The sequence below is a fragment of the Armigeres subalbatus genome, chromosome 3, assembly GCF_024139115.2.
Source record: "Armigeres subalbatus isolate Guangzhou_Male chromosome 3, GZ_Asu_2, whole genome shotgun sequence".
Taxonomy (NCBI): Eukaryota; Metazoa; Arthropoda; class Insecta; order Diptera; family Culicidae; genus Armigeres; species Armigeres subalbatus.
The window spans coordinates 289,881,368-289,893,980 of NC_085141.1; the positions used below are offsets into that span (position 1 = coordinate 289,881,368).

The window sequence follows — 12,613 nt, forward strand, 5'->3', positions numbered from 1 at the left end:
ATCTAGATCAACTCCAGTCTAACATAATAAAAATCCAATCCGAATACAATCCAATTCAAATCAATCCAGATCTAGTTCAACTCCATTTCAAATCAAATCCAATTCAAGTCCTATACAAATCTAACCATTCAATCCAATCAAATCCAATGCAAATACAATACAACCAATTCCAAACTAATCCAATTCAAATGCAATCTAACCAATCCAGATTCAATTCAAATTAATCCAAGTTCAATCCAAATCAAACTGATTTCAATGAAATACAATCCAAATGCAATCCAATCTAAATCCTATTCAAATGCAATACAACCAATTCTACAAAATCCAAAACAACTCCAAACAAATCTAAACTAATTCAAAGCAATGCAATCCAAATACTATCCAAATCTAATTCAAACCAATCAAACCCAATTCAAATCTAATCCAAACCCATTAAAATTTAATTCCACAACCAGTCTAAATCAAATTCAAATCCAATTCTAATCCAGATCAAATTCTAATCCAATGCAAATACATTCAAATCAAATCCAAATCTAGTACAATCCAAATCTAATCCAACTCCATTCTGATTTCAATGCAAACAATCCAAATGCAATCCAACCAATCCAAAAATCCAAATGCTATCCAATCCAAATCCACTAAAACGGAATCCAAACTTCATTAAAATCCAATCCAATCTAAATCCATTCCAATTGAATTCATTCCAAGTTTAATCCAATTTAAATCCAATCCAAATGCAATTCAATCCTATCAAAATTAGATCCAATCTAAATCCAATGCAAATCCATTCAAATCGACTCAAATCTGGTACAACCCAATCTAAATCTTATCTGACTTCAAAATACAACCATTTCAACTCTATTTCAAATTCAATCCAATTCATATCCAATCCAAATGCAATCCAATTTAAATCCAAACCAATCCAAATGCAATCCAATTTAAATCCAATCCAACATAATCCAAATGCAATTCAAACTCAATCTCATAATCCAAATCCAACGTAAATCCAAACCGATATCAATGGAATACAATCCAATCCAATTCAAATACAAATCCAATTCAAAACTATTCCAATTCAATCAAATCTGAACCCAATCCAGTTGCAACCAGATTCAATCTGAATCAATCCTACACCAATCCAGATCCAATCGAAGGCAATACAAACTCAATTCCAAATCAAATACAATCAACTAAGATCGAATCTGATTTAACCCAAATTCAATCCGAACAAGTCCAATTCAAACCAACAATCGAAATCCATCCAAGCACAAATCCAATTCAAATCTTTCAAACATCCAATCTAACCAATCCAAATGCAATCCCAGTCCAATCCAACTTCAATTCAATCCAATCCAAATACACATTTAAATCGTATCCACATCTAGTCCAATCCACGTAATTCAAATCCAATCCAAATCCAATCCAAATCCCATTAAAATACAATCCCATCTAAATCTAGTCCAAATGCAATTCAAATCAAATCAATCCAAATCCAATTCAAATTCATTCAAATCGAACTAAATCTAGTTCAATTCAAATTCAATCCAAATCCAATTCGATTTCAATGCAAACAATCCAAACGTCAATTCAACGGATTTATTTTGCAATCTAAATCAATTCCAATCCAAATCAAATTCAAATCGAATCCTTCTTCTTTTTCTCCAATGGCTCTACATACAACTCGAACTCTGGCCTCTTCCAACTTAGTATTCTATTAGCATTTCCTCAGTCAATTGAATGAATTGAAAGGTTTTCATGCCCGCTATTGTACGAGTATGTATCTGTGTGCAAGTACAATGGAGCACTATGCCCAGAGTGTTGAGAAGTTCAACCTGAGAACATCGTAGACCGGACTGAGAATCAAACTGCCATCTCCGGATTAGCAATCCCACGCATTTGACCTGCAAGGCTACTGAGACCCCAAATCCAATCCTACACCAATCCAAATCAAATCCAAAATAAATCCGATCTTAATCCAATTCAAATGCTATCCAATCCAAATACGATCCAACTCAATTCAAATCTTATCCGAATCATATTGAAATTCAATTCCAATCTAAATTCAATCTATATCCAATGCAAATCCATTCAAATCGAACTTGCAATAGAGTATACACAAAAATCAATCCAAATACAATCCGGTTTCAATGCAAATCTAATTTAATTAAAATACAGCAATTCAAAACATTTCAAAATCAATCCAAATGCAATCCAAATCATAAAACTGAGTCCAATGCAAATGCAATCCAATCCAATCGGTATCTTATCTGAATCCATTTTGCTTATTCCAAATATATTCGATATCTAACAGTCATAATCGCAGTATAATTCTAAATCGAATATAAAACTAAGACAATACTGATTTGAAATCCAACCCTATGACTCAATATCAAATTTCTGATTTCAATCGAAACAAGTTTAAAAATCAATTTTAAACTCATAGTAATCCAATCTAATTCTAATTGAATTCTAAACCCAATCTAATATTTCCGTTCAATTAAAATAATTTAACATCTCTTGTCACTTATCTGAGACCTCCGTCTTCTTCCACTGGAGTCTCCTTTGTTTCGCAGCACTTCAACGAGGAGAGACATCTTTGTTTTATTTTGACCTCGTCTTTCTCAACCGAGTCTTTTCCTTTATCGGCTCACCGTCCATTCTACCGGTAAGCCTTCTTTATTCTTAGACTTCCATCTTCTATTCATTTTTCGACTCTCCGTCTATCTCCACCGGAGAGTCATCTTTTCTTGTCTTAGACCTCCGTCTACCTTAACCGGAGTCTTTTTTCTTTCGGCTCTCCGTCTATCTCCACCGGAGACCTACAATCCTACCTTTTGCGCCATTGTCGTGACCGATTCAACCACCGCTCCTAATCGGAGCCAGCCACCTCCGAACGACAATCAAAGTAGAGAACAGTTCTACCCGCTCTCTGACTTGATTGTCATCGGAACCTCCTGCGCATTTCGACCAGCAGGGCGGTGCACCCGCTTACCGCTGCCTTACTGCCACTGGGAACACGGACCATTCCATAGGTCCACTGCTGCTCGGACCTACTCCTGTAGGTCCTGGTCCAGAATGGGCACTACGGTAGTCTCCGCCCAGCTGCAGGTCCTCCGTTGATGCGCCTAAACACATCGGCCAAATTAAATTGTCTCTACCATTTTACTCTATCTATAGACATATGAGACATGGTCCGGTAGTGATGGTATACACCCATTCGTGCCATTCATACCTTGTTGCCATATTTTACCATGAATGCTTCTTACGTTCATTAGGTGCAATATAATTGCCTACTTTTTGGAATTGCCAGCAATATGCACTGAGCTTTCAAAGCTTGCTTACATCACATGTTAAAGAATTTGTGATATGCAAGGATTTATAATAAGTGCCTTGTACTTCTTTTTAAGCTTTTTCAGTACATTTAAATACTTGTTCGACTTTAATTTATTTTATTTATTTTTAACTTAATCTTATCACCACACATAGCTCCCAGTGCTAGCGATAGATGAACTTGTCTTTGACAAATGTTGATGTCATGTGACTCATGTCCATCAAACTATTTCATTTATTACGTGCGCAGAGAATACACTATTTGAGCACTTACCCAAGCTAATTCAGCAAAATATAGTCATGTAACTACTGTTCTCATGTGGGTTTTCATTAAAGCACCCAAATGAGTGTCATAATGGATTTTTTGCAATTCCTGATCATAATACCTGGTTTACAGTTGGCGTTTGAGTGATAAAATGGGCTACTTTTCCATACCAATGACATCCCAAGTAACAATTTTCATGCTTGTTGGATTTATTTAATAGGGGATTTATGACAGCAGTCACCATAGCTAGTTGCTCAGTTCTATTGGCGATCTTCTTGCTATCAATAAACCTCTATTAAATTCTGAAAAAGCTTTAAACGTCAGCTGATTGATCTTATGAGTAGCTCTCCGGTTATGATTCAATACTCTATCAAATCCCAAATTTTTGGCGTAATGTGGTCAAAGAATAACACAATAAGAATATTTAATCTCAAAGGGTTTACAACGGTGTTTATCGAGAGCAACATTTTCTGATTGAAACTATAATGGCCATATTGAAAAGGAGACGCAATTTCAAGTCGTGGAATTTATCAGGAAATTATGATTAGACGGTGTTTCTTCGAAAAACTCCTTTTGGCTATATATTTCAAATTTGGGTGGAATTCATTGGATTAGAAGATTTACGATATTGGTTTAATAACGTTTTAAATTTATTTCAGGACTATCCAGCTTTACGTTGGATGGTTGTCGTTGTGTCAATCAGTCACTGTACTGTTTGACACTAGCTGGAGGAAAGTCTACTGGCGTTCTGGTGAGGGAAGGAAAAGCCTGCCTTTCGGTAGTGAGTTTTCCTCCAGCTAGTGTCAAAAGTACAGTGACTGATTGATTTTACACACCGACAAGCCGCCATTACTGAGTGTGGAAAGCTGGATATTATTTTGCGGCGTGGTTTTCAATCTTAATTTTGCACCAGCTTTCACATGAAATCGAAAGCGCCTCATTTCCATGAAAGTGCTTTGGAAACAAACCTGAAAAAAATATTATTTTGAATGCATCCTCATCATGATTTTCATCATCATTTATTTTGTTATTATTTTCTAAAATTTTGTTTCTCTTTTCAACGCAATATTTTGACAGCTGCGCAGCCAAATTCTCTTTTGCGGCGGCTTGAAACGATTTCTACACAGAAAAAATTCCATGGAATAATTACTATTTTGTAGACTACGCTCATGTTTTTAAACAACACAAATTTCCAGTTAAATCAACCAAGTATTCGGACAAATTCACCACTGATTCAGTTCATGTCAACATTCCACCACGACTACAGTTGATTTTCACTGCGCGCATGGTAAAATTAAACGGATTTGTTGTCTGAAAATCGTGTGCGTATTCTTAAATTAACCCTCGAATGGTAGTTTGACCACATTTTTTGCGTATATACTCTTATAACAGGTTTAAGGCTCCTCAGACCTAAGCGATTTATCAGCGACGGCGAAACTAGTCGCCGCGATTCTATCGTTTGATCGCGCAGGCAATGTCTATTTACGCTTCCATACCAACGGCGACAGAATTGCTGTCGCCAAGCGATAGAATCGTCGCGACTGTCGCGTGTGTTTGGGGAACCTTTATAGTGGTAATTCAGAGAGGGCCATTTGGCAAATCTTACTCTTATAGTGGTACAGAAGGTTGTCCTTAGTAGGGTTTTATTGTCATCTGAAATTTGATCTTGAAAACCATTCATAGAGCGGAATAAAACTTGAAATGTTACTTGGGATGGGTGCTTCAATGAACATTATGCAACTCAAATGGGTTGCATAAAATACATTATAGCACTCATTTGGGTGCTATAATGCAAAACCAGCATTAGAACACTAGTTACATGCAGAGCTGCACAATATCAACAGCGTAGGCTGATTTGTGATTCCCTTCAAATATCAAATATCACTTATAAATGCCAGCTATCACATATGCACTGACATCTCGTCTCCCTATCAGTCAACTCGTCACTGACAGTGAAGCAGCCTGCACCGATAGAGACTTCAAGGTCGCCTTTAAATCGTTTTATCAAGATGTCCGTAGACCAAGAGAAGGAAATTCAAAGCACTGGCCAATCCACAAGAGGAGTCAGACATCGAGGGCATTCGTTGAGGTGGCAAGAAGTTTGTAAAAAGGATGGCTGAAATTCTACTGCAAGATGAAGACAGTGGATGCCAGTACTATCAAGCGAAGTATGAAGCCGAAAAGATCCAACATTTCCGCTTGAAGTGCCACATTGGCTGAAGCCTATGGAATGGAAAAATGATCCTCCGGAGAAAGCGAATCATACGAAGAAGCAAGTAGGTGTAGATAGAAGGTTGGTCGGGAGTGCGTTAAGTTGGTAGAGGAACACAACCTACCACTAAGGTGCTCGATTGAGATGGTTTGAAACTGCTTTTAGATCCATTGACCGCAGCAGTTGGGATCAACATCACACGCTCTAATATCAAGCTCCATTTGGAAAATACTGCAGCTAAAATCCGAGCAGCAATCAGCTCAGAAGCACGTGATAAACTAATATCACTAATGCTGAACACCGCGACTCGGCTGGGAAAACATATTCTAGGTATCAGTATTCAGTACTCGTTGAGTGACAAACTGGTCGTCAAAACAGAAGATTAAAGAGCTCCTCTAATGTGGACGTGTACCATACACATGTGGAAGTGTTGGTTTGAGAAATGGATTGCGAGTGATTTAACTGCGTCCAATTTAATCTTGATCTCGTCTAGTAGCCGCTAGGTTGCGAAAGCGACGAGGTCCTTCAGCTTAGTTGATTAAAGCACCAACTAGCGTACTGTAGGGTCGGCTTCGAGTCCCATCGAAGGGAAAGTGGTTACCTCAATACATTTTCCAAATCAATATCTTCCACATAGCGTACATATTCACATATGAGTTTTCATAACATTGTAAATTAACGTCCAAGTCGAGTGATTTAATCCCCGGAAATAGGCAATTAACTTGGATTGAACCTCCTTGGCTCGCCAATTGTTTCCCAGGAAAACCTTCCAGTACTACTTGGGGATGGCTATTAACGACTGCTCATTCTCGCTCACAGGCACCCGTCCCATGTGAGTCTTATGGGTACTCGCTCTTCGCACTCTAACATACCCTACATACTCTGTTGCACCTCTGTCACACCCTGTGAGTCTGAATTGTATGCTCACCTCTATCTTACCGTGTGAGTCTGACTTGGATGCTCACCTCTTTCATTCAGTTCGCGCTAACACATACTACTCTAGTCATCTGATCTAACTCTCACTCTGGCATCCCTAATGGACATTTACTTAGCCACACTCTGACATACCATGTGAGTCTGACTTGTGCTCACCTCGCTCATACCATATGATCAGCCCCTGTAGCAATCTGACTGATTTGGTTGCAGAACCTAATGTGACGATTGGTCGTACATAAGTCACAGAGGCTGGATTATGACAAGTGTGCTACTCGGGGCTCACCTCGAATATACCACGTGAGACTGATTTGTGTGCTCGTTCCTTTCATACCATGTGAGAAGGACTTGGATGCTAACCCACACTCCTCTGCCACGCCGCGGGATATCAGTAGTCATAGGAACCAACATCCCTGTACTTCCAGCACGGCGTGTGCAGTCCATCTACCCATTCATTCAGACTTTCTGCCATGCTTCGAGGTGACGATCTCGGTTGCCACCGCTGCGCCATTACCTGCATGGGCAGACCATTCTACACACTTCTCCGCGTTCGGCACTTTTCGCTCTAACTAACCAATCACAAGTTAGTACTGCTTGTCAATTGTGCTCGCGCGCCAGATTCTCCGCAAGCTGCAGGCAATCTGAGTGGTTGCAGTCGAGAATGCGTCCATTTCTCCACCGCTTGACACATCCTCGGATAAGGTTATACTGAGTTATGTCCCGGCCGCAAATGTCTAGCATTGTTCTTCTTTCGACGTCAGCGAGACGACATGAACAGCGTCTCTGCAGTTTCGTCAACGCCTGGGCAGTCAGGGCAGACGGGACCTCGTGTGCCAAACCTGTGGTGGTTCTGTCGGAAATAGTCATGGTCGACAGAAATTGTGTCAGATGGAAGTGAACTTCCCACGGGTCTCGCCACCCAGCTTGATATGTTAGGAATCAGCCGGTGGGTCCACCTACCTTTCGAGGAGTTATCCCACTGCGCTGCCATCTGGCAACCGAAGTCACCATGGTACGCCAGCGGGCCCTCTGGTGCCACGTAGCTCAAACACTCCTCGTCTTACCGGATGATCAGCCGACCGGCATCATACTCGCTATCATGCAGGATGCGTCGTGCGATACCGTGCGGTAGGCCGAATCACTCTGAGACACATCAAACGGAGGTGCTCTCCATTTTGCGGTAACTGGTAACCCCGTGCTTTGTCCAGGACGGGCCACTGTACCTAGGATAGATGCGGCAACGCCTGCCAGTAGCCTACGTCTACTGGCGCACACCTTGAGCTGTTGGACATCATCCTCGATAATGCCGCCACAGTCGAGCCTCTTTGCACGCATATTCGAATGGCTACCGAAGGTAAGCTTGTCGTCTTGATGACCCAAGAATCATCAGACTCCGCTTTGAAGTGATCGCGGCGTCTCCCACGTGAACAACTGCATGTTGTGCCGATATACGGTTACGACGATAACCACCTCCGTCTTATGTTGAGCGAGCTCAGGCCTCTCGCACTCATCCAGTCCGCCCAGTGCTGATCGCGTGTTCTGCGGTTAGTTCTACTGGGATTGACTCACACCTCTAGGGTTACATCGTCATGCCAGTCACGATCTTCACACTAGGAGGGAAGTAGCTTCAGAACCCCGTCATACATCAGGTTCCATAGTACGCCCAGTATTGACCCTTGCGGACTCCTGCGTAACGGGAACTCTTTTCTGACGGCATCAGTCTCGTATAGCAGCACATCTGGGGTAGCTTTCAAGATCCGGTACAGTCCCACCGGCAGGTGCCTGTAACGAGAGCGATGGCATCCAGCTTGCGCTATTGAAGCGTTCTTCGTCCAGTGTCACCAACGCACAGATCGAATTCTCGCCTTTCCGTTGGATCTACTCGCTGATAGCGTCCACCAGTGGACTTACCCTCGAAAACCAAACTGGTTACTCGACAGGCCATCCGTACCCTCTGCGTACGGGGTGAGCCTGTTTAGGATGATCCTCTCGAGAGTTTCCGTCGTGCCAATCAGGCAAATTGGTCTGTACGCCGATGGGTCGCCCGGAGGCTTCCGACCTTCGGCAGCACAACTTCGCCTTTCCATCTCTCAGGAAACGACACTCATCCAGGCATCTCTGCATAGCCAGCCTGAATACGTTCGGGTTCGCTATGATCGCCGCCTTGAGTACCGTTTGAGCTCCATCAGGCCCTGGAGCTTTGTTCATCGCAAGGGAATTAGCCACTGCGAGGAACTCTTCGTTCGTCACCGGAGCCACCATTTCAACACGCTCTCTTGCTGCTCTTAATGGCCTTGTTAAGGGCCAGTCTCGCAGCACGAAACACTTCACGGCGGACCGCTCTTCCTCCTCGGTGCGGGTCGTTGCGTCCTACGTCTAGCCTTGAGGCAGGCTGATGTAGGGCTGCAATTTCGGCACTCCACCAGTATGCCGTCTGCCATTTCTTGGCAGGGCTATCCTCGGCATAGTAGCGTCGCACGCGCGTGATAGTACAGCTACCAGCGCATCCCCGCTTAGACTGTCGGTGTTGGCCGCCAGTCCCAGGGCCGCAGTGGAAACTTCGCTGTCGAAGTGATTGGACTTCACCCACGGACCTGACAGGATCACTCTGCCCTTGATGCTGCACACCATAGTTGATCTTGAAGCGAATTGCTAAGTGATCACTATGGTGTGGCCCTCGTCTACCCTCCAGTCCAGGGCAGAGACCAGACCGGGCTGACAAACGTTACACCTATCCATGATCGGCCCCATTCCTACGGAATAAGCTACTGGCTATCATTGCAAGCACTGCGTCGAGTTTTGCAGGTGCCTCGAGTAACGCTTGTCCCTCTGATTGGTGTAGTGGCTGCCCATTCCACTGGCCAACTAAAATCTCCCGCTATAACGAACGGGCTCGACTATTCAGGTCGGACGATAGCCTGTCGAACATCTGGTTGAATTGTTCCATTGGCCACCTTGGTGGGGCGGTAACACAATAGAACACACCATTGATCTTGGCTATCGCGATACCCTCAGTGGAGGATGTACAACCTCTTGAACCGGGTAACTTCCGCTGTGCAGATTGCCGACCCAGACGTCCTGGTGTGAAGATCGTCGGCTTTGCTGACGATGTAACCTAGAGGTCTACGGGAGTCAATCCCCGAAGTAGAACTAACCGCAGAACACGCGATCAGCACTGTGGCGGACTGGATGAGTGCGAGAGCCCTGAGCTCGCTCAAATAAGAGAGGTGGTTATCGTCAGTAACTATATCGGCACAACATGCAGTTGTTCACGTGGGAGACGCCGCGATCACTTCAAGCGGAGTCTGATGATTTTGGGTCATCATAGTCGACAAGCTTACCTTCGGTATCCATGTCGTATACGTGCAAGAAGGCTTCGACTGCTGTGGCGGCATTATCGAGGATGATGTCCAACAGCTCCAAGACGTGGCTACCGGCAGGCGTGCCGCATCTATCCCCAGGTACGGTGGCCGGTCCTGGGCAAAAGCACTGGGAGTATCCAGTTACCTGCATAAACTGGAGAGCACCTACCGCTTGATGTGTCTCAGAGTGATATCGGCCCACGCACGGTATCGCATGACGCATCCTGCATGATAGCGAGTATGATGTCATCGGGCTGGTCATCCGGGAAGACGAGGAGTGTTTGAGCTACGTGGCACCAGAGGAGCCCGCGAGCGTACCAGGGTGACTTCAGGGTGCTCTCATCGAGTTTCTCTGCCACCACCCGTATCCCTGGTAGTGGCTCATCCGGCGTGCAAGCAGGGCTACTCCCCACCACCACTGGAGACTCTTCGGTACTGCCAGTTGCAGCAACCTGTCCCTGGAGTTCTTGCGTATTATGCGGAGCCCAAACTAGTTGGATGCAGATGTTTTGGGTGCTCCAAATTGTTCTGAAAATTCAGATTATTTTGTCTGCTACGCCTGGTTCCAAACCGAAATTAACCCAGCATGTCCACGCAAGTCCTTGGAGCTCTTGCGTATTATGTGCAACCTAAACTAGTGTCATGCTCTAGGTTATTAAAAATGTTCTGATTTCAAAATCATTTGGTCTACAAGGAACGTGTATGGACATGCTGGGTTGATTTCAGTTTGATACCAGAAGTAGTGGACCTTGTAGACCAATTGAGCTGACTCATAGATTGGGTTAGAATCAGAAAATTGCTGGAGAGTTTCCGAGTCGATTGATAAGAATATCTCGGAAATCCACCGAAAGATAAAGAAGCTAATAAAAGAAAGGAGCTATAGCAATTGGAATCTCGCCTAATTTCGTGACGGTTTCAAATTTGGAAATTTTCATTTTATACCCTGTATCCTATGACATCTTTGTACTCCTACACAACAGTCTGAGACTTTTGGTTTACCTGACCCCCTGGGGATTTAAATTAAAAGAGTAATAATGCCTGAGAAATGAAATTCAGAACACCTTGACTAACATTACTATACTATTATCTTTTTTACAGAAATAGAGTACTGTTTGGAGAGCAACAGCGTTAAAATTGCTGCCTTGCACTTCATCTGTATCCAGAATAGCGCATACAGCTTGATCCGCTTCTTCCAGATCTTCAGACGACCGGTCGCCGTCGTTGTGTCCAATCCGATCATCACAGGATGGATCAACACTTTCCGTCTGAAAACCAAACGGCAAGCAAATGAACGAATGAGATCAAGGTTTTGAATCGATCGAGGAACCAACCATATCGCATTCAAGTATGTTGAACCTCTACAATCCTAAAGACCGAATCTAATCCCATCTCGGGGTAAGTACAAATGGGACAAACTATGTCCACAGGTTATTTCCCTTACCCAGAAAACAGAACTGAATTCATCCGAACGGAGGTTTTCGCACAACACGAGATCGTGATACAGGATCGATCATTCATGATTGGTCCAAAGATTTTCACAAATTTGCTAGAGTTTTATGAACTATGGAGATGGTCAAACGCACATTTCTCTCCTAGATCTACTGCTTTCCTGGCATCGCTTTTAATCAATTAAAGATGTAGAAACTTCATCGCATTCGTGTGGCAGTAACCGAGCAGCCATGCCTATATGAATGCGCTCGAGTCACTAATGTGAGGCATGCCGAGAACTGTGGACGTTCCACATGGAGCCAACATGATCGACAAGGTGGTAGGCATTTCGTGAACCCAAGCTCATACTCTGCCGTCAGCGACCGATCGATCCATTTGCAGTCGCGGTGGTGATCTGTCTATGTGGAAGTTATCCGAATCGGAAATGACCGACGAAAGTAGAAAGCGAGTGGCCACGCTTCTTGAGCAACAACGTGAATCGCTGAAGCATGCTATGGCTAGACCCCAGGTGCAGTTCATTCTGTACCAAACACATTCGATCGTGCCTACCGAAAATGAAATCATGGTTGAGAAAGAATTGAATACATCAATCAAAGGGCGCTGATGTGCATTTCCAAGCCGCAAAGAGAAGGAACAGGCTGCTTTGGCAGAAGCCGCGGAATCTGATGTGAACCGTCTTATGATGGGTCGTCAAGATACGAGCAAGAAATCAGAGGAAACCGTAGCAGCTTCCGGTGAGAATGATTCCGAAAGACGGGAGTCACGAAAGCCATCCGAAGAAGAAATCGAAGTTCCCTGAGCGATCAGTTTGAAACGGCAGAACTTCCAGACTTTTGTCCGAACCGTGATGCTTGCCTAGATTTGAAGAGGATGGTGTCTTTGTCGTTGATTAAACGAAAAGAGGTCATCCAGCTAAATTCAAGATTTGATCAAAATTGCAGTTCGGGGATATTCGGCGACAACAGTGAGAAGGAAGCGCGGACTAATGTCAAGATAACGAAGCGATCAGAAAAGAAATCCAAGAACAGGAGGCACGAGATAGGAAATCGCAAACGACGGCTC

At 43.6% G+C, this 12,613-nt stretch overlaps 1 pseudogene; it reads left to right on the forward strand.

Annotated features, from left to right (window-relative positions):
• LOC134222547 (uncharacterized) overlaps positions 1-12,613 on the forward strand; it is a 76,985-nt pseudogene that overhangs the window by 43,511 nt on the left and 20,861 nt on the right.